Source organism: Eleutherodactylus coqui, chromosome 13 (genome assembly GCF_035609145.1).
Source record: "Eleutherodactylus coqui strain aEleCoq1 chromosome 13, aEleCoq1.hap1, whole genome shotgun sequence".
NCBI classification, from domain to species: Eukaryota; Metazoa; Chordata; class Amphibia; order Anura; family Eleutherodactylidae; genus Eleutherodactylus; species Eleutherodactylus coqui.
The window spans coordinates 893,257-920,308 of record NC_089849.1 but is presented as its reverse complement, the minus strand read 5'-3'; the positions used below and the strand labels follow the sequence as shown (position 1 = coordinate 920,308).

The window sequence follows — 27,052 nt, the reverse complement described above, 5'->3', positions numbered from 1 at the left end:
TGTCCTAATATATAGGGGACCAGACATGACTACACAGGACACCCTTAGTACTTGTCCTAATATATAGGGACCAGACATGACTACACAGGACACCCTTAGTACTTGTCCTAATATATAGACCGACATGACTACACAGGGCACCCTTAGTACTTGTCCTAATATATAGGGACCAGACATGGCTACACAGGGCACCCTTAGTACTTGTCCTAATATATAGGGACCAGACATGACTACACAGGACACCCTTAGTACTTGTCCTAATATATAGGGACCAGACATGACTACACAGGACACCCTTAGTACTTGTCCTAATATATAGACCAGACATGACTACACAGGGCACCCTTAGTACTTGTCCTAATATATAGGGACCAGACATGGCTACACAGGACACCCTTAGTACTTGTCCTAATATATAGACCAGACATGACTACACAGGACACCCTTAGTACTTGTCCTAATATATAGGGACCAGACATGACTACACAGGACACCCTTAGTACTTGTCCTAATATATAGACCAGACATGACTACACAGGACACCCTTAGTACTTGTCCTAATATATAGGGACCAGACATGACTACACAGGACACCCTTAGTACTTGTCCTAATATATAGGGACCAGACATGACTACACAGGACACCCTTAGTACTTGTCCTAATATATAGGGACCAGACATGACTACACAGGACACCCCTAGTACTTGTCCTAATATATAGGGACCAGACATGACTACACAGGACACCCTTAGTACTTGTCCTAATATATAGGGACCAGACATGACTACACAGGGCACCCTTAGTACTGGTCCTAATATATAGGGACCAGACGTGACTACACAGGACACCCTTAGTACTTCTCCTAATATATAGGGGACCAGACATGACTACACAGGGCACCCTTAGTACTTGTCCTAATATATAGGGGACCAGACATGACTACACAGGGCACCCTTAGTACTGGTCCTAATATATAGGGACCTCTGTTCCTGCTGCTCTGCTATGTTCCACTTCTCTTCTTGGTGTTGCCTCCGATGCTCCCAGCAAGGATGTCTTCTACCTACCTTGTACGAGGATCTCCTATATGTGCCATACGCAGCCCCTTACGTACGGTCGCACTAGTCTGCTGGATGTATGCGGCATTCTGTGCCTCTCAGCCTACAGCTCTCTGAGAAGGGACATGAATAGGATTTCAGTGGAGCAATAAGTAGTGGCATGTGGAGCCCACGCAGTTTTGGGATTGTGTCACGGCCCACGGTATACACGACTGCAACCGACCGCAGGTACTGGGCCATTTCCACCGAACGGTTATCGCTCCTTCTCGCTACATGTGACCGCGTCAGCCTGAGTGAAGGGAACACAAGTCAGACAGATGGGATCCCCTTCCGCACATCCTAAAATACAGACCCCCCCCCCCCCCACTAGCGGGAACCCCTGAGCACAGCCCTGTGGCCAGGAGGCGCTGGTGGGATCTGACACTAGATTAGTCAGCATCTTGTCAGAAGCCACTGCCATCCTGGCAAGTAGGTGCTCCAACCTTGTTGCACCGCAGGTATGCCACTGCCAGGAACGGTGGGCAGCTGGCAGGTACCCGCATTGTGTCAGGTGGAGTCCACACTCCATGTTAGATGTATGAAATGGCACCTACAGCATGGGCATCAGTACCTGCCCAGGACACACGGCCATGATGACTGGCACACGCACAGGCAAAGCGGAAAACAGAGAGCGCCTCTGATGTAGGAGCTGCGGAGTCCTGTGCAGTAAATGCCAGCGCGGGTGGTGCCCGCTCTTGTGTTACAGGGCATCCAAAGCCAGTTTTATATCTTCTGCACAATCTTTTCACTTCCTCACATTCCCCCACCCAATCAGAGAAGCAGCGGCAGGCTGGCACCAGGCTCACAGCAGATAAGCACAGCGCTGTTACAGACTAGCCCCTTCAACACGATGAGCGGAGTGATAACGAGCTGGCATCCAATCACCCCTATCAGAGGGGCAGATTCCTGGCTGCTGCCATATGTCGCACCCTCAGAGGAGACCCCCTATAAACAGCACATGGTCGAAGCCTCCCAGCATCTGCACCATGCAGCCATGGCAGCGCCACTCCACCATCACCCAAGAGGTCACCACTCACCCCTCCCATCCCCGACACACAGGTACAAGAAGGACAGAGGCAGCAAAATCCCTCGTTTATTAACCCAACAGAGTCCCCACCCCCTCCGGCACCCCCTCGCAGGGAGCAGCAGGTAGTCGGCACCCCCTCGCAGGGAGCAGCAGGTAGTCAGCCTCCGGGTTTGTGGCCATCAGTTGTGCAGTCAGTGGGCTGGAGTTTCATTCTTCACCTCGTCCCCCTATCAGACGGACACAGGCTATGACGGGCTGCAGACGTCCCCCAGCGCTACGGCACTACTCAGCGTAACAGACCGCACGGGGTTAAGATCGATCCGCTGGGGAAAAAAGAACTTCAGTCATCACCTACGACAAGCAGAGCGGGCCCCCACAACAACGGCCAGGGCCCAATCCCGCAGCGCATCAGACAGACTGGCTAATTAGCGAGAATCATCAGGGTCGTTCTGATGGGGAAAAAAGTTCTGTCATCATGTACAGCGGCTGAAGCGTGCAACTCCACCCCCCCCCCCCCCCCCGGCTAACTTCTCCCTCGCCCCCCCATAACAGCTAACGACTCCCGCTCCCCCACCCCCCATAACAGCTAACGACTCCCGCTCCCCCACCCCCCATAACAGCTAACGACTCCCGCTCCCCCACCCCCCATAACAGCTAACGACTCCCGCTCCCCCAGCCCCCATAACAGCTAACGACTCCCGCTCCCCCACCCCCCATAACAGCTAACGACTCCCGCTCTCCCCCCCCCCCAAACAGCTAACGACTCCCGCTCTCCCCCCCAGCTAACGACTCCCGCTCTCTCCCCCCCAGCTAACGACTCCCGCTCTCTCCCCCCCAGCTAACGACTCCCGCTCTCTCCCCCCCAGCTAACGACTCCCGCTCTCTCCCCCCCAGCTAACGACTCCCGCTCTCTCCCCTCCCCAGCTAACGACTCCCGCTCTCTCCCCTCCCCAGCTAACGACTCCCGCTCTCCCCCCAAACAGCTAACGACTCCCGCTCTCCCCCCCCCCAAACACCTAACGACTCCCACTCCCCCCCCAATAACAGCTAACAACTCCCGCTGACAGCAAACCCAGCACTCACCTGCTCTTGTCTATAGCTCCGCCCTCCAGGTCACTAGCTCCGCCCACCAGATGAGACGCCATCACTGACAATAAAACAGAAACAAGAGTCATGTACAAGTTCCTGCGTGGCCCCAGAACCACCAGGGCCGAATCCCGCAGCGCATCAGACAGACTGGCTAATTAGCGAGAATCATCAGGGTCGTTCTGATGGGGAAAAAAGTTCTGTCATCATGTACAGCGGCTGAAGCGTGCAACTCGATCCGCCCCCCCTGGCTTAATCCTCCCACCCCACCCCCCATAACAGCTAACGACTCCAGCTCCCCCCCCCCCATAACAGCTAACGACTCCCGCTCCCCCCCCCCATAACAGCTAACGACTCCCGCTCCCCCCCCATAACAGCTAACGACTCCCGCTCCCCCCCCCCCATAACAGCTAACGACTCCCGCTCCCCACCCCAAACGGCTAACGACTCCCGCTCCCCACCCCCCATAACAGCTAACGACTCCCGCTCTCCCCCCCCCCATGACAGCTAACGATTCCCGCTCTCCCCCCATGACAGCTAACGACTCCCGCTCTCCCCCCCCATGACAGCTAACGACTCCCGCTCTCCCCCCCCATGACAGCTAACGACTCCCGCTCTCCCCCCCCCATGACAGCTAACGACTCCCGCTCTCCCCCCCATGACAGCTAACGACTCCCGCTCTCCCCCCCCCATGACAGCTAACGACTCCCGCCCCCCGACAGCTAACGACTCCCGCCCCCCCCGACAGCTAACGACTCCCGCCCCCCCCGACAGCTAACGACTCCCGCCCCCCGACAGCTAACGACTCCCGCCCCCCCGACAGCTAACGACTCCCGCCCCCCCGACAGCTAACGACTCCCGCCCCCCCGACAGCTAACGACTCCCGCCCCCCCGACAGCTAACGACTCCCGCCCCCCCGACAGCTAACGACTCCCGCCCCCCCGACAGCTAACGACTCCCGCCCCCCCGACAGCTAACGACTCCCGCCCCCCCGACAGCTAACGACTCCCGCCCCCCCGACAGCTAACGACTCCCGCCCCCCCCGCCAGCTAACGACTCCCGCTCTCCCCCCCCTATGACAGCTAACGACTCCCGCCCCCCGCCAGCTAACGACTCCCGCCCCCCCGCCAGCTAACGACTCCCGCCCCCCCCGCCAGCTAACGACTCCCGCCCCCCCGCCAGCTAACGACTCCCGCTCCCCCCCGCCAGCTAACGACTCCCGCTCCCCCCCGCCCAAACAGCTAACGACTCCCGCTCCCCCCCAAACAGCTAACGACTCCCGCTCCCCCCCCATAACAGCTAACGACTCCCGCTCCCCCCCCATAACAGCTAACGACTCCCGCTCCCCCCCCCCATAACAGCTAACGACTCCCGCTCCCCCCCCCATAACAGCTAACGACTCCCGCTCTCCCCCCCATAACAGCTAACGACTCCCGCTCCCCCCCCCCATAACAGCTAACGACTCCCGCTCTCCCCCCCATAACAGCTAACGACTCCCGCTCTCCCCCCCATAACAGCTAACGACTCCCGCTCCCCCCCCCATAACAGCTAACGACTCCCGCTCTCCCCCCCCCCCCATAACAGCTAACGACTCCCGCTCTCCCCCCCCATAACAGCTAACGACTCCCGCTCTCCCCCCCCATAACAGCTAACGACTCCCGCTCTCCCCCCCCATAACAGCTAACGACTCCCGCTCTCCCCCCCATAACAGCTAACGACTCCCGCTCTCCCCCCCCATAACAGCTAACGACTCCCGCTCTCCCCCCCCCATAACAGCTAACGACTCCCGCTCTCCCCCCCCATAACAGCTAACGGCTCCCGCTCTCCCCCCCCATAACAGCTAACGGCTCCCGCTCTCCCCCCCCATAACAGCTAACGGCTCCCGCTCTCCCCCCCCCATAACAGCTAACGGCTCCCGCTCTCCCCCCCCCATAACAGCTAACGGCTCCCGCTCTCCCCCCCCATAACAGCTAACGACTCCCGCTCTCCCCCCCCATAACAGCTAACGACTCCCGCTCTCCCCCCCCCATAACAGCTAACGACTCCCGCTCTCCCCCCCCATAACAGCTAACGACTCCCGCTCTCCCCCCCCATAACAGCTAACGACTCCCGCTCTCCCCCCCCATAACAGCTAACGACTCCCGCTCTCCCCCCCCATAACAGCTAACGACTCCCGCTCTCCCCCCCCATAACAGCTAACGACTCCCGCTCTCCCCCCCCATAACAGCTAACGACTCCCGCTCTCCCCCCATAACAGCTAACGACTCCCGCTCTCCCCCCCATAACAGCTAACGACTCCCGCTCTCCCCCCCCCCATGACAGCTAACGACTCCCGCTCTCCCCCCCCCCATGACAGCTAACGACTCCCGCTCTCCCCCCCATGACAGCTAACGACTCCCGCTCTCCCCCCCCATGACAGCTAACGACTCCCGCTCTCCCCCCCCATAACAGCTAACGACTCCCGCTCTCCCCCCCCCCATAACAGCTAACGACTCCCGCTCTCCCCCCCCATAACAGCTAACGACTCCCGCTCTCCCCCCCCATAGCAGCTAACGACTCCCGCTCTCCCCCCCCATAACAGCTAACGACTCCCGCTCTCCCCCCCATAACAGCTAACGACTCCTGCTTCCCCCCCCCAAACAGCTAACGACTCCCGCTCTCCCCCATAACAGCTAACGACTCCCGCTCCCCCCATAACAGCTAACGACTCCCGCTGACAGCAAACCCAGCACTCACCTGCTCATGTCTATAGCTCCGCCCTCCACATCACTAGCTCCGCCCACCAGATGAGCCGCCATCACTGACAATAAAACAGAAACAAGAGTCATGTACAAGTTCCTGCGTGGCCCCAGAACCACCAGGGCCGAATCCCGCAGCGCATCAGACAGACTGGCTAATTAGCGAGAATCATCAGGGTCGTTCTGATGGGGAAAAAAGTTCTGTCATCATGTACAGCGGCTGAAGCGTGCAACCCCACATCCCCCCCCCCCCCGGCTAACTTCTCCTTCCCCCCCAAACAGCTAACGACTCCCGCTCTCCCCCCCCCCCCAAACAGCTAACGACTCCCGCTCTCCCCCCCCCCCAAACAGCTAACGACTCCCGCTCTCCCCCCCCCCCCCAAACAGCTAATGACTCCCGCTCTCCCCCCCCCAAACAGCTAACGACTCCCGCTCCCCCCCCCCAAACAGCTAACGACTCCCGCTCCCCCCCCCCCCCAAACAGCTAACGACTCCCGCTCTCCCCCCCCCAAACAGCTAACGACTCCCGCTCTCCCCCCCCAAACAGCTAACGACTCCCGCTCTCTCCCCCCCCAAACAGCTAACGACTCCCGCTCTCTCCCCCCCAAACAGCTAACGATTCCCGCTCTCCCCCCCCCAAACAGCTAACGATTCCCGCTCTCCCCCCCCCAAACAGCTAACGATTCCCGCTCTCCCCCCCCCAAACAGCTAACGACTCCCGCTCTCCCCCCCCCCCAAACAGCTAACGACTCCCGCTCTCCCCCCCCCCAAACAGCTAACGACTCCCGCTCTCCCCCCCCCAAACAGCTAACGACTCCCGCTCTCCCCCCCCCCAAACAGCTAACGACTCCCGCTCTCCCCCCCCCCAAACAGCTAACGACTCCCGCTCTCCCCCCCCCAAACAGCTAACGACTCCCGCTCCCCCCCCCCAAACAGCTAACGACTCCCGCTCTCCCCCCCCCCCAAACAGCTAACGACTCCCGCTCTCCCCCCCCCAAACAGCTAACGACTCCCGCTCTCCCCCCCCAAACAGCTAACGACTCCCGCTCTCCCCCCCCCAAACAGCTAACGACTCCCGCTCTCCCCCCCCCAAACAGCTAACGACTCCCGCTCTCCCCCCCCCAAACAGCTAACGACTCCCGCTCTCCCCCCCCCCAAACAGCTAACGACTCCCGCTCTCCCCCCCCCCCAAACAGCTAACGACTCCCGCTCTCCCCCCCCCCCCAAACAGCTAACGACTCCCGCTCTCCCCCCCCCCCCAAACAGCTAACGACTCCCGCTCTCCCCCCCCCCCAAACAGCTAACGACTCCCGCTCTCCCCCCCAAACAGCTAACGACTCCCGCTCTCTCCCCCCCCAAACAGCTAACGACTCCCGCTCCCCCCCCAAACAGCTAATGACTCCTGCTCCCGCCCCGCAACAACAGCTAACGACTCCCATTGACAGCAAACCCAGCACTCACCTGCTCATGTCTATAGCTCCGCCCTCCACGTCACAAGCTCCGCCCACCAGATGAGACGCCATCACTGACAATAAAACAGAACCAAGAGTCATGTACAAGTTCCTGCGCGGCCCCAGAACCACCAGGGCCGAATCCCGCAGCGCATCAGACAGACTGGCTAATTAGCGAGAACCATCAGGGTCGTTCTGATGGGGAAAAAAGTTCTGTCATCATGTACAGCGGCTGAAGCGTGCAACTCCATCCCCCCCCCCCCCCCCCGGCTAACTCCTCCCACTCCCCCCCCCGACAGCTAACTCCTCCCGCTCCCCCCCCGACAGCTAGCTCCTCCCGCTCCCCCCCCCCCGACAGCTAACGACTCCCGCTCCCCCCCCCCCGACAGCTAACGACTCCCGCTCCCCCCCCGACAGCTAACGACTCCCGCTCTCCCCCCCCGACAGCTAACGACTCCCGCTCTCCCCCCGACAGCTAACGACTCCCGCTCTCCCCCCCGACAGCTAACGACTCCCGCTCTCCCCCCCGACAGCTAACGACTCCCGCTCTCCCCCCCCGACAGCTAACGACTCCCGCTCTCCCCCCCGACAGCTAACGACTCCCGCTCTCCCCCCGACAGCTAACGACTCCCGCTCTCCCCCCCGACAGCTAACGACTCCCGCTCTCCCCCCCGACAGCTAACGACTCCCGCTCTCCCCCCCGACAGCTAACGACTCCCGCTCTCCCCCCCGACAGCTAACGACTCCCGCTCTCCCCCCCGACAGCTAACGACTCCCGCTCTCCCCCCCGACAGCTAACGACTCCCGCTCTCCCCCCCGACAGCTAACGACTCCCGCTCTCCCCCCCGACAGCTAACGACTCCCGCTCTCCCCCCCGACAGCTAACGACTCCCGCTCTCCCCCCCGACAGCTAACGACTCCCGCTCTCCCCCCCGACAGCTAACGACTCCCGCTCTCCCCCCCGACAGCTAACGACTCCCGCTCTCCCCCCCGACAGCTAACGACTCCCGCTCTCCCCCCCGACAGCTAACGACTCCCGCTCTCCCCCCCGACAGCTAACGACTCCCGCTCTCCCCCCCGACAGCTAACGACTCCCGCTCTCCCCCCCGACAGCTAACGACTCCCGCTCTCCCCCCCGACAGCTAACGACTCCCGCTCTCCCCCCCCGACAGCTAACGACTCCCGCTCTCCCCCCCGACAGCTAACGACTCCCGCTCTCCCCCCCGACAGCTAACGACTCCCGCTCTCCCCCCCGACAGCTAACGACTCCCGCTCTCCCCCCCGACAGCTAACGACTCCCGCTCTCCCCCCCCGGCACCTAACGACTCCCGCTCTCCCCCCCGACACCTAACGACTCCCGCTCTCCCCCCGACACCTAACGACTCCCGCTCTCCCCCCGACACCTAACGACTCCCGCTCTCCCCCCCGACACCTAACGACTCCCGCTCTCCCCCCCGACACCTAACGACTCCTGCTCTCCCCCCCGACACCTAACGACTCCCGCTCCCCCCCATAACAGCTAACGACTCCCGCTCCCCCCCCATAACAGCTAACGACTCCCGCTCCCCCCCATAACAGCTAACGACTCCCGCTCTCCCCCCCATAACAGCTAACGACTTCCGCTCTCCCCCCCCATAACAGCTAACGACTCCCGCTCCCCCCCCATAACAGCTAACGACTCCCGCTCTCCCCCATAACAGCTAACGACTCCCGCTCTCCCCCATAACAGCTAACGACTCCCGCTCCCCCCATAACAGCTAACGACTCCCGCTCCCCCCATAACAGCTAACGACTCCAGCTCCCCCCATAACAGCTAACGACTCCAGCTCCCCCCATAACAGCTAACGACTCCAGCTCCCCCCATAACAGCTAACGACTCCAGCTCTCCCCCCCCCAAACAGCTAACGACTCCCGCTCTCCCCCCCCAAACAGCTAACGACTCCCGCTCTCCCCCCCCCAAACAGCTAACGACTCCCGCTCTCCCCCCCCCCCGACACCTAACGACTCCCGCTCTCCCCCCCCCCCCAAACAGCTAACGACTCCCGCTCTCCCCCCCAAACAGCTAACGACTCCCGCTCTCTCCCCCCCAAACAGCTAACGACTCCCGCTCTCTCCCCCCCAAACAGCTAACGACTCCCGCTCTCTCCCCCCCAAACAGCTAACGACTCCCGCTCTCTCCCCCCCAAACAGCTAACGACTCCCGCTCTCCCCCCCCAAACAGCTAACGACTCCCGCTCCCCCTCCCCAAACAGCTAATGACTCCTGCTCCCGCCCCGCAACAGCTAACGACTCCCATTGACAGCAAACCCAGCACTCACCTGCTCATGTCTATAGCTCCGCCCTCCACGTCACAAGCTCCGCCCACCAGATGAGACGCCATCACTGACAATAAAACAGAACCAAGAGTCATGTACAAGTTCCTGCGCGGCCCCAGAACCACCAGGGCCGAATCCCGCAGCGCATCAGACAGACTGGCTAATTAGCGAGAATCATCAGGGTCGTTCTGAGGGGGAAAAAAGTTCTGTCATCATGTACAGCGGCTGAAGCGTGCAACTCCATCCCCCCCCCTAACTCCTCCCACTCCCCCCCCGACAGCTAACTCCTCCCGCTCCCCCCCCCCCCGACAGCTAACTCCTCCCGCTCCCCCCCCCGACAGCTAACGACTCCCGCTCTCCCCCCCCGACAGCTAACGACTCCCGCTCTCCCCCCCCCCGACAGCTAACGACTCCCGCTCTCCCCCCCCGACAGCTAACGACTCCCGCTCTCCCCCCCGACAGCTAACGACTCCCGCTCTCCCCCCCGACAGCTAACGACTCCCGCTCTCCCCCCCGACAGCTAACGACTCCCGCTCTCCCCCCCGACAGCTAACGACTCCCGCTCTCCCCCCCCCGACAGCTAACGACTCCCGCTCTCCCCCCCCGACAGCTAACGACTCCCGCTCTCCCCCCCCCGACAGCTAACGACTCCCGCTCTCCCCCCCCCCCGACAGCTAACGACTCCCGCTCTCCCCCCCCCCGACAGCTAACGACTCCCGCTCTCCCCCCCCGACAGCTAACGACTCCCGCTCTCCCCCCCCGACAGCTAACGCCTCCCGCTCTCCCCCCCCCGACAGCTAACGCCTCCCGCTCTCCCCCCCCCCGACAGCTAACGACTCCCGCTCTCCCCCCCCCGACAGCTAACGACTCCCGCTCTCCCCCCCGACAGCTAACGACTCCCGCTCTCCCCCCCCGACAGCTAACGACTCCCGCTCTCTCCCCCCGCAAACAGCTAACGACTCCCGCTCTCTCCCCCCGCAAACAGCTAACGACTCCCGCTCTCTCCCCCCGCAAACAGCTAACGACTCCCGCTCTCTCCCCCCGCAAACAGCTAACGACTCCCGCTCTCTCCCCCCGCAAACAGCTAACGACTCCCGCTCTCTCCCCCCGCAAACAGCTAACGACTCCCGCTCTCTCCCCCCGCAAACAGCTAACGACTCCCGCTCTCTCCCCCCGCAAACAGCTAACGACTCCCGCTCTCTCCCCCCGCAAACAGCTAACGACTCCCGCTCTCTCCCCCCGCAAACAGCTAACGACTCCCGCTCTCTCCCCCCGCAAACAGCTAACGACTCCCGCTCTCTCCCCCCGCAAACAGCTAACGACTCCCGCTCTCTCCCCCCGCAAACAGCTAACGACTCCCGCTCTCTCCCCCCGCAAACAGCTAACGACTCCCGCTCTCTCCCCCCGCAAACAGCTAACGACTCCCGCTCTCTCCCCCCGCAAACAGCTAACGACTCCCGCTCTCTCCCCCCGCAAACAGCTAACGACTCCCGCTCTCTCCCCCCGCAAACAGCTAACGACTCCCGCTCTCTCCCCCCGCAAACAGCTAACGACTCCCGCTCTCTCCCCCCGCAAACAGCTAACGACTCCCGCTCTCTCCCCCCGCAAACAGCTAACGACTCCCGCTCTCTCCCCCCGCAAACAGCTAACGACTCCCGCTCTCTCCCCCCGCAAACAGCTAACGACTCCCGCTCTCTCCCCCCGCAAACAGCTAACGACTCCCGCTCTCTCCCCCCGCAAACAGCTAACGACTCCCGCTCTCTCCCCCCGCAAACAGCTAACGACTCCCGCTCTCTCCCCCCGCAAACAGCTAACGACTCCCGCTCTCTCCCCCCGCAAACAGCTAACGACTCCCGCTCTCTCCCCCCGCAAACAGCTAACGACTCCCGCTCTCTCCCCCCGCAAACAGCTAACGACTCCCGCTCTCTCCCCCCGCAAACAGCTAACGACTCCCGCTCTCTCCCCCCGCAAACAGCTAACGACTCCCGCTCTCTCCCCCCGCAAACAGCTAACGACTCCCGCTCTCTCCCCCCGCAAACAGCTAACGACTCCCGCTCTCTCCCCCCGCAAACAGCTAACGACTCCCGCTCTCTCCCCCCGCAAACAGCTAACGACTCCCGCTCTCTCCCCCCGCAAACAGCTAACGACTCCCGCTCTCTCCCCCCGCAAACAGCTAACGACTCCCGCTCTCTCCCCCCGCAAACAGCTAACGACTCCCGCTCTCTCCCCCCGCAAACAGCTAACGACTCCCGCTCTCTCCCCCCGCAAACAGCTAACGACTCCCGCTCTCTCCCCCCGCAAACAGCTAACGACTCCCGCTCTCTCCCCCCGCAAACAGCTAACGACTCCCGCTCTCTCCCCCCGCAAACAGCTAACGACTCCCGCTCTCTCCCCCCGCAAACAGCTAACGACTCCCGCTCTCTCCCCCCGCAAACAGCTAACGACTCCCGCTCTCTCCCCCCGCAAACAGCTAACGACTCCCGCTCTCCCCCCCCCCCAAACAGCTAACGACTCCCGCTCTCTCCCCCCCCGCAAACAGCTAACGACTCCCGCTCTCTCCCCCCGCAAACAGCTAACGACTCCCGCTCTCTCCCCCCGCAAACAGCTAACGACTCCCGCTCTCTCCCCCCCCCAAACAGCTAACGACTCCCGCTCTCTCCCCCCCCAAACAGCTAACGACTCCCGCTCTCTCCCCCCCCAAACAGCTAACGACTCCCGCTCTCCCCCCCCCCATAACAGCTAACGACTCCCGCTCTACCCCCCATAACAGCTAACGACTCCCGCTCTCCCCCCCCCCCCAAACAGCTAACGACTCCCGCTCTCCCCCATAACAGCTAACGACTCCCGCTCCCCCCATAACAGCTAACGACTCCCGCTCCCCCCATAACAGCTAACGACTCCCGCTCCCCCCATAACAGCTAACGACTCCCGCTGACAGCAAACCCAGCACTCACCTGCTCATGTCTATAGCTCCGCCCTCCACGTCACTAGCTCCGCCCACCAGATGAGCCGCCATCACTGACAATAAAACAGAAACAAGAGTCATGTACAAGTTCCTGCGTGGCCCCAGAACCACCAGGGCCGAATCCCGCAGCGCATCAGACAGACTGGCTAATTAGCGAGAATCATCAGGGTCGTTCTGATGGGGAAAAAAGTTCTGTCATCATGTACAGCGGCTGAAGCGTGCAACTCCATCCCCCCCCCCCCGGCTAACTTCTCCTTCCCACCCAAACAGCTAACGACTCCGGCTCTCTACCCCCCAAACAACTAACGACTCCCGCTCTCCCCCCCCCCCCCAAACAGCTAACGACACCCGCTCTCCCCCCCCCAAACAGCTAACGACTCCCGCTCTCCCCCCCCCAAACAGCTAACGATTCCCGCTCTCCCCCCCCCAAACAGCTAACGATTCCCGCTCTCCCCCCCCCAAACAGCTAACGATTCCCGCTCTCCCCCCCCCCAAACAGCTAACGACTCCCGCTCTCCCCCCCCCAAACAGCTAACGACTCCCGCTCTCCCCCCCCCCCAAACAGCTAACGACTCCCGCTCCCCCCCCCCAAACAGCTAACGACTCCATCTTTCCCCCCCCCCAAACAGCTAACGACTCCAGCTCTCCCCCCCCCCAAACAGCTAACGACTCCCGCTCTCCCCCCCCAAACAGCTAACGACTCCCGCTCTCCCCCCCAAACAGCTAACGACTCCCGCTCTCCCCCCCAAACAGCTAACGACTCCCGCTCTCCCCCCCCCCAAACAGCTAACGACTCCCGCTCTCCCCCCCCCCCAAACAGCTAACGACTCCCGCTCTCCCCCCCAAACAGCTAACGACTCCCGCTCTCCCCCCCCAAACAGCTAACGACTCCCGCTCTCCCCCCCAAACAGCTAACGACTCCCGCTCTCTCCCCCCCAAACAGCTAACGACTCCCGCTCTCTCCCCCCCAAACAGCTAACGACTCCCGCTCTCTCCCCCCCAAACAGCTAACGACTCCCGCTCTCTCCCCCCCAAACAGCTAACGACTCCCGCTCTCTCCCCCCCAAACAGCTAACGACTCCCGCTCTCTCCCCCCCAAACAGCTAACAACTCCCGCTCTCTCCCCCCCAAACAGCTAACGACTCCCGCTCTCTCCCCCCCCAAACAGCTAACGACTCCCGCTCCCCCCCCAAACAGCTAATGACTCCTGCTCCCGCCCCGCAACAACAGCTAACGACTCCCATTGACAGCAAACCCAGCACTCACCTGCTCATGTCTATAGCTCCGCCCTCCACGTCACAAGCTCCGCCCACCAGATGAGACGCCATCACTGACAATAAAACAGAACCAAGAGTCATGTACAAGTTCCTGCGCGGCCCCAGAACCACCAGGGCCGAATCCCGCAGCGCATCAGACAGACTGGCTAATTAGCGAGAATCATCAGGGTCGTTCTGATGGGGAAAAAAGTTCTGTCATCATGTACAGCGGCTGAAGCGTGCAACTCCATCCCCCCCCCCCCCCCCGGCTAACTCCTCCCACTCCCCCCCCCGACAGCTAACTCCTCCCGCTCCCCCCCCCGACAGCTAGCTCCTCCCGCTCCCCCCCCCCCCCGACAGCTAACGACTCCCGCTCCCCCCCCCCGACAGCTAACGACTCCCGCTCCCCCCCCGACAGCTAACGACTCCCGCTCTCCCCCCCCGACAGCTAACGACTCCCGCTCTCCCCCCGACAGCTAACGACTCCCGCTCTCCCCCCCGACAGCTAACGACTCCCGCTCTCCCCCCCGACAGCTAACGACTCCCGCTCTCCCCCCCGACAGCTAACGACTCCCGCTCTCCCCCCCGACAGCTAACGACTCCCGCTCTCCCCCCGACAGCTAACGACTCCCGCTCTCCCCCCCGACAGCTAACGACTCCCGCTCTCCCCCCCGACAGCTAACGACTCCCGCTCTCCCCCCCGACAGCTAACGACTCCCGCTCTCCCCCCCGACAGCTAACGACTCCCGCTCTCCCCCCCGACAGCTAACGACTCCCGCTCTCCCCCCCGACAGCTAACGACTCCCGCTCTCCCCCCCGACAGCTAACGACTCCCGCTCTCCCCCCCGACAGCTAACGACTCCCGCTCTCCCCCCCGACAGCTAACGACTCCCGCTCTCCCCCCCGACAGCTAACGACTCCCGCTCTCCCCCCCGACAGCTAACGACTCCCGCTCTCCCCCCCGACAGCTAACGACTCCCGCTCTCCCCCCCGACAGCTAACGACTCCCGCTCTCCCCCCCCGACAGCTAACGACTCCCGCTCTCCCCCCCGACAGCTAACGACTCCCGCTCTCCCCCCCGACAGCTAACGACTCCCGCTCTCCCCCCGACAGCTAACGACTCCCGCTCTCCCCCCCGACAGCTAACGACTCCCGCTCTCCCCCCCGACAGCTAACGACTCCCGCTCTCCCCCCCGACAGCTAACGACTCCCGCTCTCCCCCCCGACAGCTAACGACTCCCGCTCTCCCCCCCGACAGCTAACGACTCCCGCTCTCCCCCCCGACAGCTAACGACTCCCGCTCTCCCCCCCGACAGCTAACGACTCCCGCTCTCCCCCCCCGGCACCTAACGACTCCCGCTCTCCCCCCCGACACCTAACGACTCCCGCTCTCCCCCCCGACACCTAACGACTCCCGCTCTCCCCCCGACACCTAACGACTCCCGCTCTCCCCCCCGACACCTAACGACTCCCGCTCTCCCCCCCGACACCTAACGACTCCTGCTCTCCCCCCCGACACCTAACGACTCCCGCTCCCCCCCATAACAGCTAACGACTCCCGCTCCCCCCCCATAACAGCTAACGACTCCCGCTCCCCCCCATAACAGCTAACGACTCCCGCTCTCCCCCCCCATAACAGCTAACGACTTCCGCTCTCCCCCCCCATAACAGCTAACGACTCCCGCTCCCCCCCCATAACAGCTAACGACTCCCGCTCTCCCCCATAACAGCTAACGACTCCCGCTCTCCCCCCATAACAGCTAACGACTCCCGCTCCCCCCATAACAGCTAACGACTCCCGCTCCCCCCATAACAGCTAACGACTCCAGCTCCCCCCATAACAGCTAACGACTCCAGCTCCCCCCATAACAGCTAACGACTCCAGCTCCCCCCATAACAGCTAACGACTCCAGCTCTCCCCCCCCCAAACAGCTAACGACTCCCGCTCTCCCCCCCCAAACAGCTAACGACTCCCGCTCTCCCCCCCCAAACAGCTAACGACTCCCGCTCTCCCCCCCCCCCGACACCTAACGACTCCCGCTCTCCCCCCCCCCCAAACAGCTAACGACTCCCGCTCTCCCCCCCAAACAGCTAACGACTCCCGCTCTCTCCCCCCCAAACAGCTAACGACTCCCGCTCTCTCCCCCCCAAACAGCTAACGACTCCCGCTCTCTCCCCCCCAAACAGCTAACGACTCCCGCTCTCTCCCCCCCAAACAGCTAACGACTCCCGCTCTCCCCCCCCAAACAGCTAACGACTCCCGCTCCCCCTCCCCAAACAGCTAATGACTCCTGCTCCCGCCCCGCAACAGCTAACGACTCCCATTGACAGCAAACCCAGCACTCACCTGCTCATGTCTATAGCTCCGCCCTCCACGTCACAAGCTCCGCCCACCAGATGAGACGCCATCACTGACAATAAAACAGAACCAAGAGTCATGTACAAGTTCCTGCGCGGCCCCAGAACCACCAGGGCCGAATCCCGCAGCGCATCAGACAGACTGGCTAATTAGCGAGAATCATCAGGGTCGTTCTGAGGGGGAAAAAAGTTCTGTCATCATGTACAGCGGCTGAAGCGTGCAACTCCATCCCCCCCCCTAACTCCTCCCACTCCCCCCCCGACAGCTAACTCCTCCCGCTCCCCCCCCCCCGACAGCTAACTCCTCCCGCTCCCCCCCCCGACAGCTAACGACTCCCGCTCTCCCCCCCCGACAGCTAACGACTCCCGCTCTCCCCCCCCCGACAGCTAACGACTCCCGCTCTCCCCCCCCGACAGCTAACGACTCCCGCTCTCCCCCCCGACAGCTAACGACTCCCGCTCTCCCCCCCGACAGCTAACGACTCCCGCTCTCCCCCCCGACAGCTAACGACTCCCGCTCTCCCCCCCGACAGCTAACGACTCCCGCTCTCCCCCCCCCCGACAGCTAACGACTCCCGCTCTCCCCCCCCGACAGCTAACGACTCCCGCTCTCCCCCCCCCGACAGCTAACGACTCCCGCTCTCCCCCCCCCCCGACAGCTAACGACTCCCGCTCTCCCCCCCCCGACAGCTAACGACTCCCGCTCTCCCCCCCCCGACAGCTAACGACTCCCGCTCTCCCCCCCCGACAGCTAACGCCTCCCGCTCTCCCCCCCCCGACAGCTAACGCCTCCCGCTCTCCCCCCCCCGACAGCTAACGACTCCCGCTCTCCCCCCCCCGACAGCTAACGACTCCCGCTCTCCCCCCCCGACAGCTAACGACTCCCGCTCTCCCCCCCGACAGCTAACGACTCCCGCTCTCTCCCCCCGCAAACAGCTAACGACTCCCGCTCTCTCCCCCCGCAAACAGCTAACGACTCCCGCTCTCTCCCCCCGCAAACAGCTAACGACTCCCGCTCTCTCCCCCCGCAAACAGCTAACGACTCCCGCTCTCTCCCCCCGCAAACAGCTAACGACTCCCGCTCTCTCCCCCCGCAAACAGCTAACGACTCCCGCTCTCTCCCCCCGCAAACAGCTAACGACTCCCGCTCTCTCCCCCCGCAAACAGCTAACGACTCCCGCTCTCTCCCCCCGCAAACAGCTAACGACTCCCGCTCTCTCCCCCCGCAAACAGCTAACGACTCCCGCTCTCTCCCCCCGCAAACAGCTAACGACTCCCGCTCTCTCCCCCCGCAAACAGCTAACGACTCCCGCTCTCTCCCCCCGCAAACAGCTAACGACTCCCGCTCTCTCCCCCCGCAAACAGCTAACGACTCCCGCTCTCTCCCCCCGCAAACAGCTAACGACTCCCGCTCTCTCCCCCCGCAAACAGCTAACGACTCCCGCTCTCTCCCCCCGCAAACAGCTAACGACTCCCGCTCTCTCCCCCCGCAAACAGCTAACGACTCCCGCTCTCTCCCCCCGCAAACAGCTAACGACTCCCGCTCTCTCCCCCCGCAAACAGCTAACGACTCCCGCTCTCTCCCCCCGCAAACAGCTAACGACTCCCGCTCTCTCCCCCCGCAAACAGCTAACGACTCCCGCTCTCTCCCCCGCAAACAGCTAACGACTCCCGCTCTCTCCCCCCGCAAACAGCTAACGACTCCCGCTCTCTCCCCCCGCAAACAGCTAACGACTCCCGCTCTCTCCCCCCGCAAACAGCTAACGACTCCCGCTCTCTCCCCCCGCAAACAGCTAACGACTCCCGCTCTCTCCCCCCGCAAACAGCTAACGACTCCCGCTCTCTCCCCCCGCAAACAGCTAACGACTCCCGCTCTCTCCCCCCGCAAACAGCTAACGACTCCCGCTCTCTCCCCCCGCAAACAGCTAACGACTCCCGCTCTCTCCCCCCGCAAACAGCTAACGACTCCCGCTCTCTCCCCCCGCAAACAGCTAACGACTCCCGCTCTCTCCCCCCGCAAACAGCTAACGACTCCCGCTCTCTCCCCCCGCAAACAGCTAACGACTCCCGCTCTCTCCCCCCGCAAACAGCTAACGACTCCCGCTCTCTCCCCCCGCAAACAGCTAACGACTCCCGCTCTCTCCCCCCGCAAACAGCTAACGACTCCCGCTCTCTCCCCCCGCAAACAGCTAACGACTCCCGCTCTCTCCCCCCGCAAACAGCTAACGACTCCCGCTCTCCCCCCCCCCAAACAGCTAACGACTCCCGCTCTCTCCCCCCCCGCAAACAGCTAACGACTCCCGCTCTCTCCCCCCGCAAACAGCTAACGACTCCCGCTCTCTCCCCCCGCAAACAGCTAACGACTCCCGCTCTCTCCCCCCCCAAACAGCTAACGACTCCCGCTCTCTCCCCCCCCAAACAGCTAACGACTCCCGCTCTCTCCCCCCCCAAACAGCTAACGACTCCCGCTCTCCCCCCCCCCATAACAGCTAACGACTCCCGCTCTACCCCCCATAACAGCTAACGACTCCCGCTCTCCCCCCCCCCCAAACAGCTAACGACTCCCGCTCTCCCCCATAACAGCTAACGACTCCCGCTCCCCCCATAACAGCTAACGACTCCCGCTCCCCCCATAACAGCTAACGACTCCCGCTCCCCCCATAACAGCTAACGACTCCCGCTGACAGCAAACCCAGCACTCACCTGCTCATGTCTATAGCTCCGCCCTCCACGTCACTAGCTCCGCCCACCAGATGAGCCGCCATCACTGACAATAAAACAGAAACAAGAGTCATGTACAAGTTCCTGCGTGGCCCCAGAACCACCAGGGCCGAATCCCGCAGCGCATCAGACAGACTGGCTAATTAGCGAGAATCATCAGGGTCGTTCTGATGGGGAAAAAAGTTCTGTCATCATGTACAGCGGCTGAAGCGTGCAACTCCATCCCCCCCCCCCCGGCTAACTTCTCCTTCCCACCCAAACAGCTAACGACTCCGGCTCTCTACCCCCCAAACAACTAACGACTCCCGCTCTCCCCCCCCCCCCAAACAGCTAACGACACCCGCTCTCCCCCCCCAAACAGCTAACGACTCCCGCTCTCCCCCCCCCAAACAGCTAACGATTCCCGCTCTCCCCCCCCCAAACAGCTAACGATTCCCGCTCTCCCCCCCCCAAACAGCTAACGATTCCCGCTCTCCCCCCCCCAAACAGCTAACGATTCCCGCTCTCCCCCCCCCCAAACAGCTAACGACTCCCGCTCTCCCCCCCCCAAACAGCTAACGACTCCCGCTCTCCCCCCCCCCCAAACAGCTAACGACTCCCGCTCCCCCCCCCCAAACAGCTAACGACTCCATCTTTCCCCCCCCCCAAACAGCTAACGACTCCAGCTCTCCCCCCCCCCAAACAGCTAACGACTCCCGCTCTCCCCCCCCAAACAGCTAACGACTCCCGCTCTCCCCCCCAAACAGCTAACGACTCCCGCTCTCCCCCCCCCAAACAGCTAACGACTCCCGCTCTCCCCCCCCCCAAACAGCTAACGACTCCCGCTCTCCCCCCCAAACAGCTAACGACTCCCGCTCTCCCCCCCAAACAGCTAACGACTCCCGCTCTCCCCCCCAAACAGCTAACGACTCCCGCTCTCTCCCCCCCAAACAGCTAACGACTCCCGCTCTCTCCCCCCCAAACAGCTAACGACTCCCGCTCTCTCCCCCCCAAACAGCTAACGACTCCCGCTCTCTCCCCCCCAAACAGCTAACGACTCCCGCTCTCTCCCCCCCAAACAGCTAACAACTCCCGCTCTCTCCCCCCCAAACAGCTAACGACTCCCGCTCTCTCCCCCCCCAAACAGCTAACGACTCCCGCTCCCCCCCCAAACAGCTAATGACTCCTGCTCCCGCCCCGCAACAACAGCTAACGACTCCCATTGACAGCAAACCCAGCACTCACCTGCTCATGTCTATAGCTCCGCCCTCCACGTCACAAGCTCCGCCCACCAGATGAGACGCCATCACTGACAATAAAACAGAACCAAGAGTCATGTACAAGTTCCTGCGCGGCCCCAGAACCACCAGGGCCGAATCCCGCAGCGCATCAGACAGACTGGCTAATTAGCGAGAATCATCAGGGTCGTTCTGATGGGGAAAAAAGTTCTGTCATCATGTACAGCGGCTGAAGCGTGCAACTCCATCCCCCCCCCCGACAGCTAACGACTCGCGCTCTCCCCCCCCCGACAGCTAACGACTCCCGCTCCCCCCCCGACAGCTAACGACTCCCGCTCCCCCCCCGACAGCTAACGACTCCCGCTCCCCCCCCGACAGCTAACGACTCCCGCACCCCCCCCGACAGCTAACGACTCCCGCACCCCCCGACAGCTAACGACTCCCGCACCCCCCCCGACAGCTAACGACTCCCGCACCCCCCCGACAGCTAACGACTCCCGCACCCCCCGACAGCTAACGACTCCCCGCCGCCCCCCCCCCCAACACAGCCGACGACTCCCGCCGCCCCCCCCCAACACAGCCGACGACTCCCGCCGCCCCCCCAACACAGCCGACGACTCCCGCCCCCCCCCCCCCAACACAGCCGACGACTCCCGCCCCCCCCCCAACACAGCCGACGACTCCCGCCCCCCCCCAACAAAGCCGACGACTCCCGCCCCCCCCCCAACACAGCCGACGACTCCCGCCGCCCCCCCCAACACAGCCGACGACTCCCGCCGCCCCCCCCCAACACAGCCGACGACTCCCGCCCCCCCCCAAACACAGCCGACGACTCCCGCCCCCCCCCCCAACACAGCCGACGACTCCCCCCCCCCCCCAACACAGCCGACGACTCCCGCCCCCCCCCCCAACACAGCCGACGACTCCCGCCCCCCCCCCCCAACACAGCCGACGACTCCCGCCCCCCCCCCCCAACACAGCCGACGACTCCCGCCCCCCCCCCCCAACACAGCCGACGACTCCCGCCCCCCCCCCAACACAGCCGACGACTCCCGCCCCCCCCCAACACAGCCGACGACTCCCGTCCCCCCCCCAACACTGCCCCAATAACAGCTAATGAGGCCCACTGACAGCAAACCCAGCACTCACCTGCTCATGTCTATAGCTCCACCCTCCACGTCACTAGCTCCGCCCACCAGATGAGACGCCATCACTGACAATAAAACAGAAACAAGAGTCATGTATAAGTTCCTGCGCGGCCCCAGACCCACCAGGGCCGAATCCCGCAGCGCATCAGACAGACTGGCTAATTAGCGAGAATCATCAGGGTCGTTCTGATGGGGAAAAAAGTTCTGTCATCATGTACAGCGGCTGAAGCGTGCAACTCCATCCCCCCCCCCCCCCGGCTAACTTCTCCCTCCCAACCCCAAACAGCTAACGACTCCCGCTCTCCCCCCCCAAACAGCTAACGACTCCCGCTCTCCCCCCAAACAGCTAACGACTCCCGCTCTCCCCCCCGACAGCTAACGACTCCCGCTCCCCCCCCCGACAGCTAACGACTCCCGCTCCCCCCCCCGACAGCTAACGACTCCCGCACCCCCCGACAGCTAACGACTCCCGCACCCCCCGACAGCTAACGACTCCCGCCGCCCCCCCCCAACACAGCCGACGACTCCCGCCGCCCCCCCCCCCAACACAGCCGACGACTCCCGCCGCCCCCCCCCCCAACACAGCCGACGACTCCCGCCGCCCCCCCCCCAACACAGCCGACGACTCCCGCCGCCCCCCCCCAACACAGCCGACGACTCCCGCCGCCTCCCCCAACACAGCCGACGACTCCCGCCGCCCCCCCCCAACACAGCCGACGACTCCCGCCGCCCCCCCCAACACAGCAGACGACTCCCGCCCCCCCCCCCAACACAGCCGACGACTCCCGCCCCCCCCCAACACAGCCGACGACTCCCGCCCCCCTCCAACACAGCCGACGACTCCCGCCCCCCCCCCAACACAGCCGACGACTCCCGCCCCCCCCCCAACACAGCCGACGACTCCCGCCCCCCCCCCAACACAGCCGACGACTCCCGCCCCCCCCCCAACACAGCCGACGACTCCCGCCCCCCCCCCAACACAGCCGACGACTCCCGCCCCCCCCCCCCCCAACACTGCCCCAATAACAGCTAATGAGGCCCACTGACAGCAAACCCAGCACTCACCTGCTCATGTCTATAGCTCCGCCCTCCACGTCACTAGCTCCGCCCACCAGATGAGATGCCATCACTGACAATAAAACAGAAACAAGAGTCATGTACAAGTTCCTACGTGGCCCCAGAACCACCAGGGCCGAATCCCGCAGCGCATCAGACAGACTGGCTAATTAGCGAGAATCATCAGGGTCGTTCTGATGGGGAAAAAAGTTCTGTCATCATGTACAGCGGCTGAAGCGTGCAACTCCATCCCCCCCCCGGCTAACTCCTCCCACTCCCCAACCCCCCGACAGCTAACGACTCCCGCTCTCCCCCCCCGACAGCTAACGACTCCCGCTCTCCCCCCCCGACAGCTAACGACTCCCGCTCTCCCCCCCCGACAGCTAACGACTCCCGCTCTCCCCCCCCGACAGCTAACGACTCCCGCTCTCCCCCCCCGACAGCTAACGACTCCCGCTCTCCCCCCCGACAGCTAACGACTCCCGCTCTCCCCCCCCGACAGCTAACGACTCCCGCTCTCCCCCCCCGACAGCTAACGACTCCCGCTCTCCCCCCCCGACAGCTAACGACTCCCGCTCTCCCCCCCCGACAGCTAACGACTCCCGCTCTCCCCCCCCGACAGCTAACGACTCCCGCTCTCCCCCCCGACAGCTAACGACTCCCGCTCTCCCCCCCCGACAGCTAACGACTCCCGCTCTCCCCCCCGACAGCTAACGACTCCCGCTCCCGCCCCCCGACAGCTAACGACTCCCGCTCCCGCCCCCCGACAGCTAACGACTCCCACTCTCCACCCCCCCCCCCCCGACACCACTGACCGCAAACCCAGCACTCACCTGCTCATGTCTATAGCTCCCCCAACACGTCACTAGCTCCGCCCACCAGATGAGATGCCATCACTGACAATAAAACAGAAACAAGAGTCATGTACAAGTTCCTGCGTGGCCCCAGAACCACCAGGGCCGAATCCCGCAGCGCATCAGACAGACTGGCTAATTAGCGAGAATCATCAGGGTCGTTCTGATGGGGAAAAAAAGTTCTGTCATCATGTACAGCGGCCGCGGCGAGCAGCCCCCGGGACCACCACCAGCTCTCCCCCCACCCCCTTCATAATAGCCAACGACTCCAGCTCCCCCCCTCCATAATAGCGAGCAGCTCACGGGACCACCACCACCTACGGCGAGCAGCCCCAGCTCTCCCACCCCCCAACACAGCCAACGACTCCCGCCCGTCCCCCCCCAACACAGCCGACGACTCCCGCCCGTCCCCCCCAACACAGCCGACGACTCCCGCCCGTCCCCCCCAACACAGCCGACGACTCCCGCCCGTCCCCCCCAACACAGCCGACGACTCCCGCCCGTCCCCCCCAACACAGCCGACGACTCCCGCCCCCCCCCCCAACACAGCCGACGACTCCCGCCCCCCCCCCCAACACAGCCGACGACTCCCGCCCCCCCCCCCCAACACAGCCGACGACTCCCGCCCCCCCCCCCCCAACACAGCCGACGACTCCCGCCCCCCCCCCCCAACACAGCCGACGACTCCCGCCCCCCCCCCAACACAGCCGACGACTCCCGCCCCCCCCCCCCAACACAGCCGACGACTCCCGCCCCCCCCCCCCCCAACACAGCCGACGACTCCCGCCCCCCCCAAACACAGCCGACGACTCCCGCCCCCCCCCCAACACAGCCGACGACTCCCGCCCCCCCCCCAACACAGCCGACGACTCCCGCCCCCCCCCAACACAGCCGACGACTCCCGCCCCCCCCCCAACACAGCCGACGACTCCCGCCCCCCCCCCCAACACAGCCGACGACTCCCGCCCCCCCCCCAACACAGCCGACGACTCCCGCCCCCCCCCCCAACACAGCCGACGACTCCCGCCCCCCCCCCCAACACAGCCGACGACTCCCGCCCCCCCCCCAACACAGCCGACGACTCCCCGCCCCCCCCCCCCCAACACAGCCGACGACTCCCGCCCCCCCCCCCAACACAGCCGACGACTCCCGCCCCCCAACACAGCCGACGACTCCCGCCCCCCCAACACTCCCCCAATAACAGCTAATGAGTCCCACTGACAGCAAACCCAGCACTCACCTGCTCTTGTCTATAGCTCCGCCCTCCACGTCACTAGCTCCGCCCACCAGATGAGATGCCATCACTGACAATAAAACAGAAACAAGAGTCATGTACAAGTTCCTGCGTGGCCCCAGAACCACCAGGGGCCGAATCCCGCAGCGCATCAGACAGACTGGCTAATTAGCGAGAATCATCAGGGTCGTTCTGATGGGAAAAAAGTTCTGTCATCATGTACAGCGGCTGAAGCGTGCAACTCCATCCCCCCCCCCCCCCCCCCGGCTAACTTCTCCCTCCCCCCCCAAAAAAGCTAACGACTCCCGCTCTCCCCCCCCAAACAGCTAACGACTCCCGCTCTCCCCCCCCAACAGCTAACGACTCCCGCTCTCCCCCCCCCAAACAGCTAACGACTCCCGCTCCCCCCCCAAACAGCTAACGACTCCCGCTCCCCCCCCCAAACAGCTAACGACTCCCGCTCCCCCCCCAAACAGCTAACGACTCCCGCTCCCCCCCCCAAACAGCTAACGACTCCCGCTCTCTCCCCCAAACAGCTAACGACTCCCGCTCTCCCCCCCCAGCTAACGACTCCCGCTCTCTCCCCCCCCAGCTAACGACTCCAGCTCTCTCCCCCCCAGCTAACGACTCCCGCTCTCTCCCCCCAGCTAACGACTCCCGCTCTCTCCCCCCCAGCTAACGACTCCCGCTCTCTCCCCGCCCCAGCTAACGACTCCCGCTCTCTCCCGCCCCAGCTAACGACTCCCGCTCTCTCCCTCCCCAGCTAACGACTCCCGCTCTCTCCCCCCCCAGCTAACGACTCCCGCTCTCTCCCCCCCCAGCTAACGACTCCCGCTCTCTCCCCCCCCAGCTAACGACTCCCGCTCTCTCCCCCCCCAGCTAACGACTCCCGCTCTCTCCCCCCCCAGCTAACGACTCCCGCTCTCTCCCCCCCCAGCTAACGACTCCCGCTCTCCCCCCCCCAGCTAACGACTCCCGCTCTCTCCCCCCCAGCTAACGACTCCCGCTCTCTCCCCCCCAGCTAACGACTCCCGCTCTCTCCCCCCCAGCTAACGACTCCCGCTCTCTCCCCCCCAGCTAACGACTCCCGCTCTCTCCCCCCCAGCTAACGACTCCCGCTCTCTCCCCCCCAGCTAACGACTCCCGCTCTCTCCCCCCCAGCTAACGACTCCCGCTCTCTCCCCCCCAGCTAACGACTCCCGCTCTCTCCCCCCCAGCTAACGACTCCCGCTCTCTCCCCCCCAGCTAACGACTCCCGCTCTCTCCCCCCCAGCTAACGACTCCCGCTCTCTCCCCCCCAGCTAACGACTCCCGCTCTCTCCCCCCCAGCTAACGACTCCCGCTCTCTCCCCCCCAGCTAACGACTCCCGCTCTCTCCCCCCCAGCTAACGACTCCCGCTCTCTCCCCCCCAGCTAACGACTCCCGCTCTCTCCCCCCCAGCTAACGACTCCCGCTCTCTCCCCCCAGCTAACGACTCCCGCTCTCTCCCCCCCAGCTAACGACTCCCGCTCTCTCCCCCCCAGCTAACGACTCCCGCTCTCTCCCCCCCAGCTAACGACTCCCGCTCTCTCCCCCCCAGCTAACGACTCCCGCTCTCTCCCCCCCAGCTAACGACTCCCGCTCTCTCCCCCCCAGCTAACGACTCCCGCTCTCTCCCCCCCAGCTAACGACTCCCGCTCTCTCCCCCCCAGCTAACGACTCCCGCTCTCTCCCCCCAGCTAACGACTCCCGCTCTCTCCCCCCAGCTAACGACTCCCGCTCTCTCCCCCCCAGCTAACGACTCCCGCTCTCTCCCCCCAGCTAACGACTCCCGCTCTCTCCCCCCAGCTAACGACTCCCGCTCTCTCCCCCCCAGCTAACGACTCCCGCTCTCCCCCCCCCAAACAGCTAACGACTGCCGCTCCCCCCCCAAACAGCTAACGACTCCCGCTCTCCTCCCCTCCCCAGCTAACGACTCCCGCTCTCTCCCCTCCCCAGCTAACGACTCCCGCTCTCTCCCCTCCCCAGCTAACGACTCCCGCTCTCCCCCCAAACAGCTAACGACTCCCGCTCTCCCCCCAAACAGCTAACGACTCCCGCTCTCCCCCCAGCTAACGACTCCCGCTCTCCCCCCCAGCTAACGACTCCCGCTCTCCCCCCCAGCTAACGACTCCCGCTCTCCCCCCCAGCTAACGACTCCCGCTCTCTCCCCCCAGCTAACGACTCCCGCTCTCTCCCCCCCAGCTAACGACTCCCGCTCTCTCCCCTCCCCAGCTAACGACTCCCGCTCTCTCCCCTCCCCAGCTAACGACTCCCGCTCTCCCCCCAAACAGCTAACGACTCCCGCTCTCCCCCCCCAAACACTAACGACTCCCACTCCCCCCCCAATAACAGCTAACAACTCCCGCTGACAGCAAACCCAGCACTCACCTGCTCTTGTCTATAGCTCCGCCCTCCACGTCACAAGCTCCGCCACCAGATGAGACGCCATCACTGACAATAAAACAGAACCAAGAGTCATGTACAAGTTCCTGCGTGGCCCCAGAACCAC

The 27,052-nt window shown here is 63.8% G+C and overlaps 1 long non-coding RNA gene, 14 other non-coding genes and 1 pseudogene across 16 annotated transcripts; 1 reads left to right on the top strand and 15 right to left on the bottom strand.

Annotated features, from left to right (window-relative positions):
- Positions 1 to 2,250: 2,250 nt before the first annotated feature.
- Positions 2,251 to 26,997, bottom strand: LOC136587851 (uncharacterized). 2 transcript variants are annotated; one of them, XR_010787507.1, is made up of 7 exons: positions 26,932 to 26,997; positions 24,528 to 24,591; positions 23,267 to 23,329; positions 22,443 to 22,506; positions 21,379 to 21,442; positions 3,206 to 3,269; positions 2,251 to 2,445 (listed from the first exon to the last, which is right to left on the bottom strand). It is a non-coding gene; the product is annotated as an uncharacterized lncRNA (long non-coding RNA). The 2 variants fall into 2 exon arrangements; XR_010787508.1 differs by lacking the exon at positions 21,379 to 21,442 and adding an exon at positions 5,945 to 6,008.
- Positions 2,523 to 2,609, bottom strand: LOC136588906 (small nucleolar SNORD12/SNORD106). The gene has a single exon (XR_010787703.1). It is a non-coding gene; the product is annotated as a small nucleolar SNORD12/SNORD106 (small nucleolar RNA).
- LOC136588905 (small nucleolar SNORD12/SNORD106) lies at positions 3,342 to 3,428 on the bottom strand. The gene has a single exon (XR_010787702.1). It is a non-coding gene; the product is annotated as a small nucleolar SNORD12/SNORD106 (small nucleolar RNA).
- Positions 6,081 to 6,167, bottom strand: LOC136588904 (small nucleolar SNORD12/SNORD106). Its single transcript, XR_010787701.1, has one exon. It is a non-coding gene; the product is annotated as a small nucleolar SNORD12/SNORD106 (small nucleolar RNA).
- Positions 7,544 to 7,630, bottom strand: LOC136588910 (small nucleolar SNORD12/SNORD106). The gene has a single exon (XR_010787706.1). It is a non-coding gene; the product is annotated as a small nucleolar SNORD12/SNORD106 (small nucleolar RNA).
- On the bottom strand, positions 9,852 to 9,938 carry LOC136588909 (small nucleolar SNORD12/SNORD106). Its single transcript, XR_010787705.1, has one exon. It is a non-coding gene; the product is annotated as a small nucleolar SNORD12/SNORD106 (small nucleolar RNA).
- LOC136588903 (small nucleolar SNORD12/SNORD106) lies at positions 12,803 to 12,889 on the bottom strand. Its single transcript, XR_010787700.1, has one exon. It is a non-coding gene; the product is annotated as a small nucleolar SNORD12/SNORD106 (small nucleolar RNA).
- Positions 14,080 to 14,166, bottom strand: LOC136588901 (small nucleolar SNORD12/SNORD106). The gene has a single exon (XR_010787699.1). It is a non-coding gene; the product is annotated as a small nucleolar SNORD12/SNORD106 (small nucleolar RNA).
- Positions 14,397 to 20,675, top strand: LOC136587792 (myelin-associated oligodendrocyte basic protein-like; annotated as a pseudogene).
- Positions 16,417 to 16,503, bottom strand: LOC136588907 (small nucleolar SNORD12/SNORD106). Its single transcript, XR_010787704.1, has one exon. It is a non-coding gene; the product is annotated as a small nucleolar SNORD12/SNORD106 (small nucleolar RNA).
- Positions 19,131 to 19,217, bottom strand: LOC136588900 (small nucleolar SNORD12/SNORD106). Its single transcript, XR_010787698.1, has one exon. It is a non-coding gene; the product is annotated as a small nucleolar SNORD12/SNORD106 (small nucleolar RNA).
- LOC136588899 (small nucleolar SNORD12/SNORD106) lies at positions 20,373 to 20,459 on the bottom strand. Its single transcript, XR_010787697.1, has one exon. It is a non-coding gene; the product is annotated as a small nucleolar SNORD12/SNORD106 (small nucleolar RNA).
- On the bottom strand, positions 21,515 to 21,601 carry LOC136588898 (small nucleolar SNORD12/SNORD106). Its single transcript, XR_010787696.1, has one exon. It is a non-coding gene; the product is annotated as a small nucleolar SNORD12/SNORD106 (small nucleolar RNA).
- On the bottom strand, positions 22,579 to 22,665 carry LOC136588897 (small nucleolar SNORD12/SNORD106). The gene has a single exon (XR_010787695.1). It is a non-coding gene; the product is annotated as a small nucleolar SNORD12/SNORD106 (small nucleolar RNA).
- On the bottom strand, positions 23,402 to 23,489 carry LOC136588911 (small nucleolar SNORD12/SNORD106). The gene has a single exon (XR_010787707.1). It is a non-coding gene; the product is annotated as a small nucleolar SNORD12/SNORD106 (small nucleolar RNA).
- On the bottom strand, positions 24,665 to 24,750 carry LOC136588912 (small nucleolar SNORD12/SNORD106). The gene has a single exon (XR_010787708.1). It is a non-coding gene; the product is annotated as a small nucleolar SNORD12/SNORD106 (small nucleolar RNA).
- Positions 26,998 to 27,052: the final 55 nt, after the last annotated feature.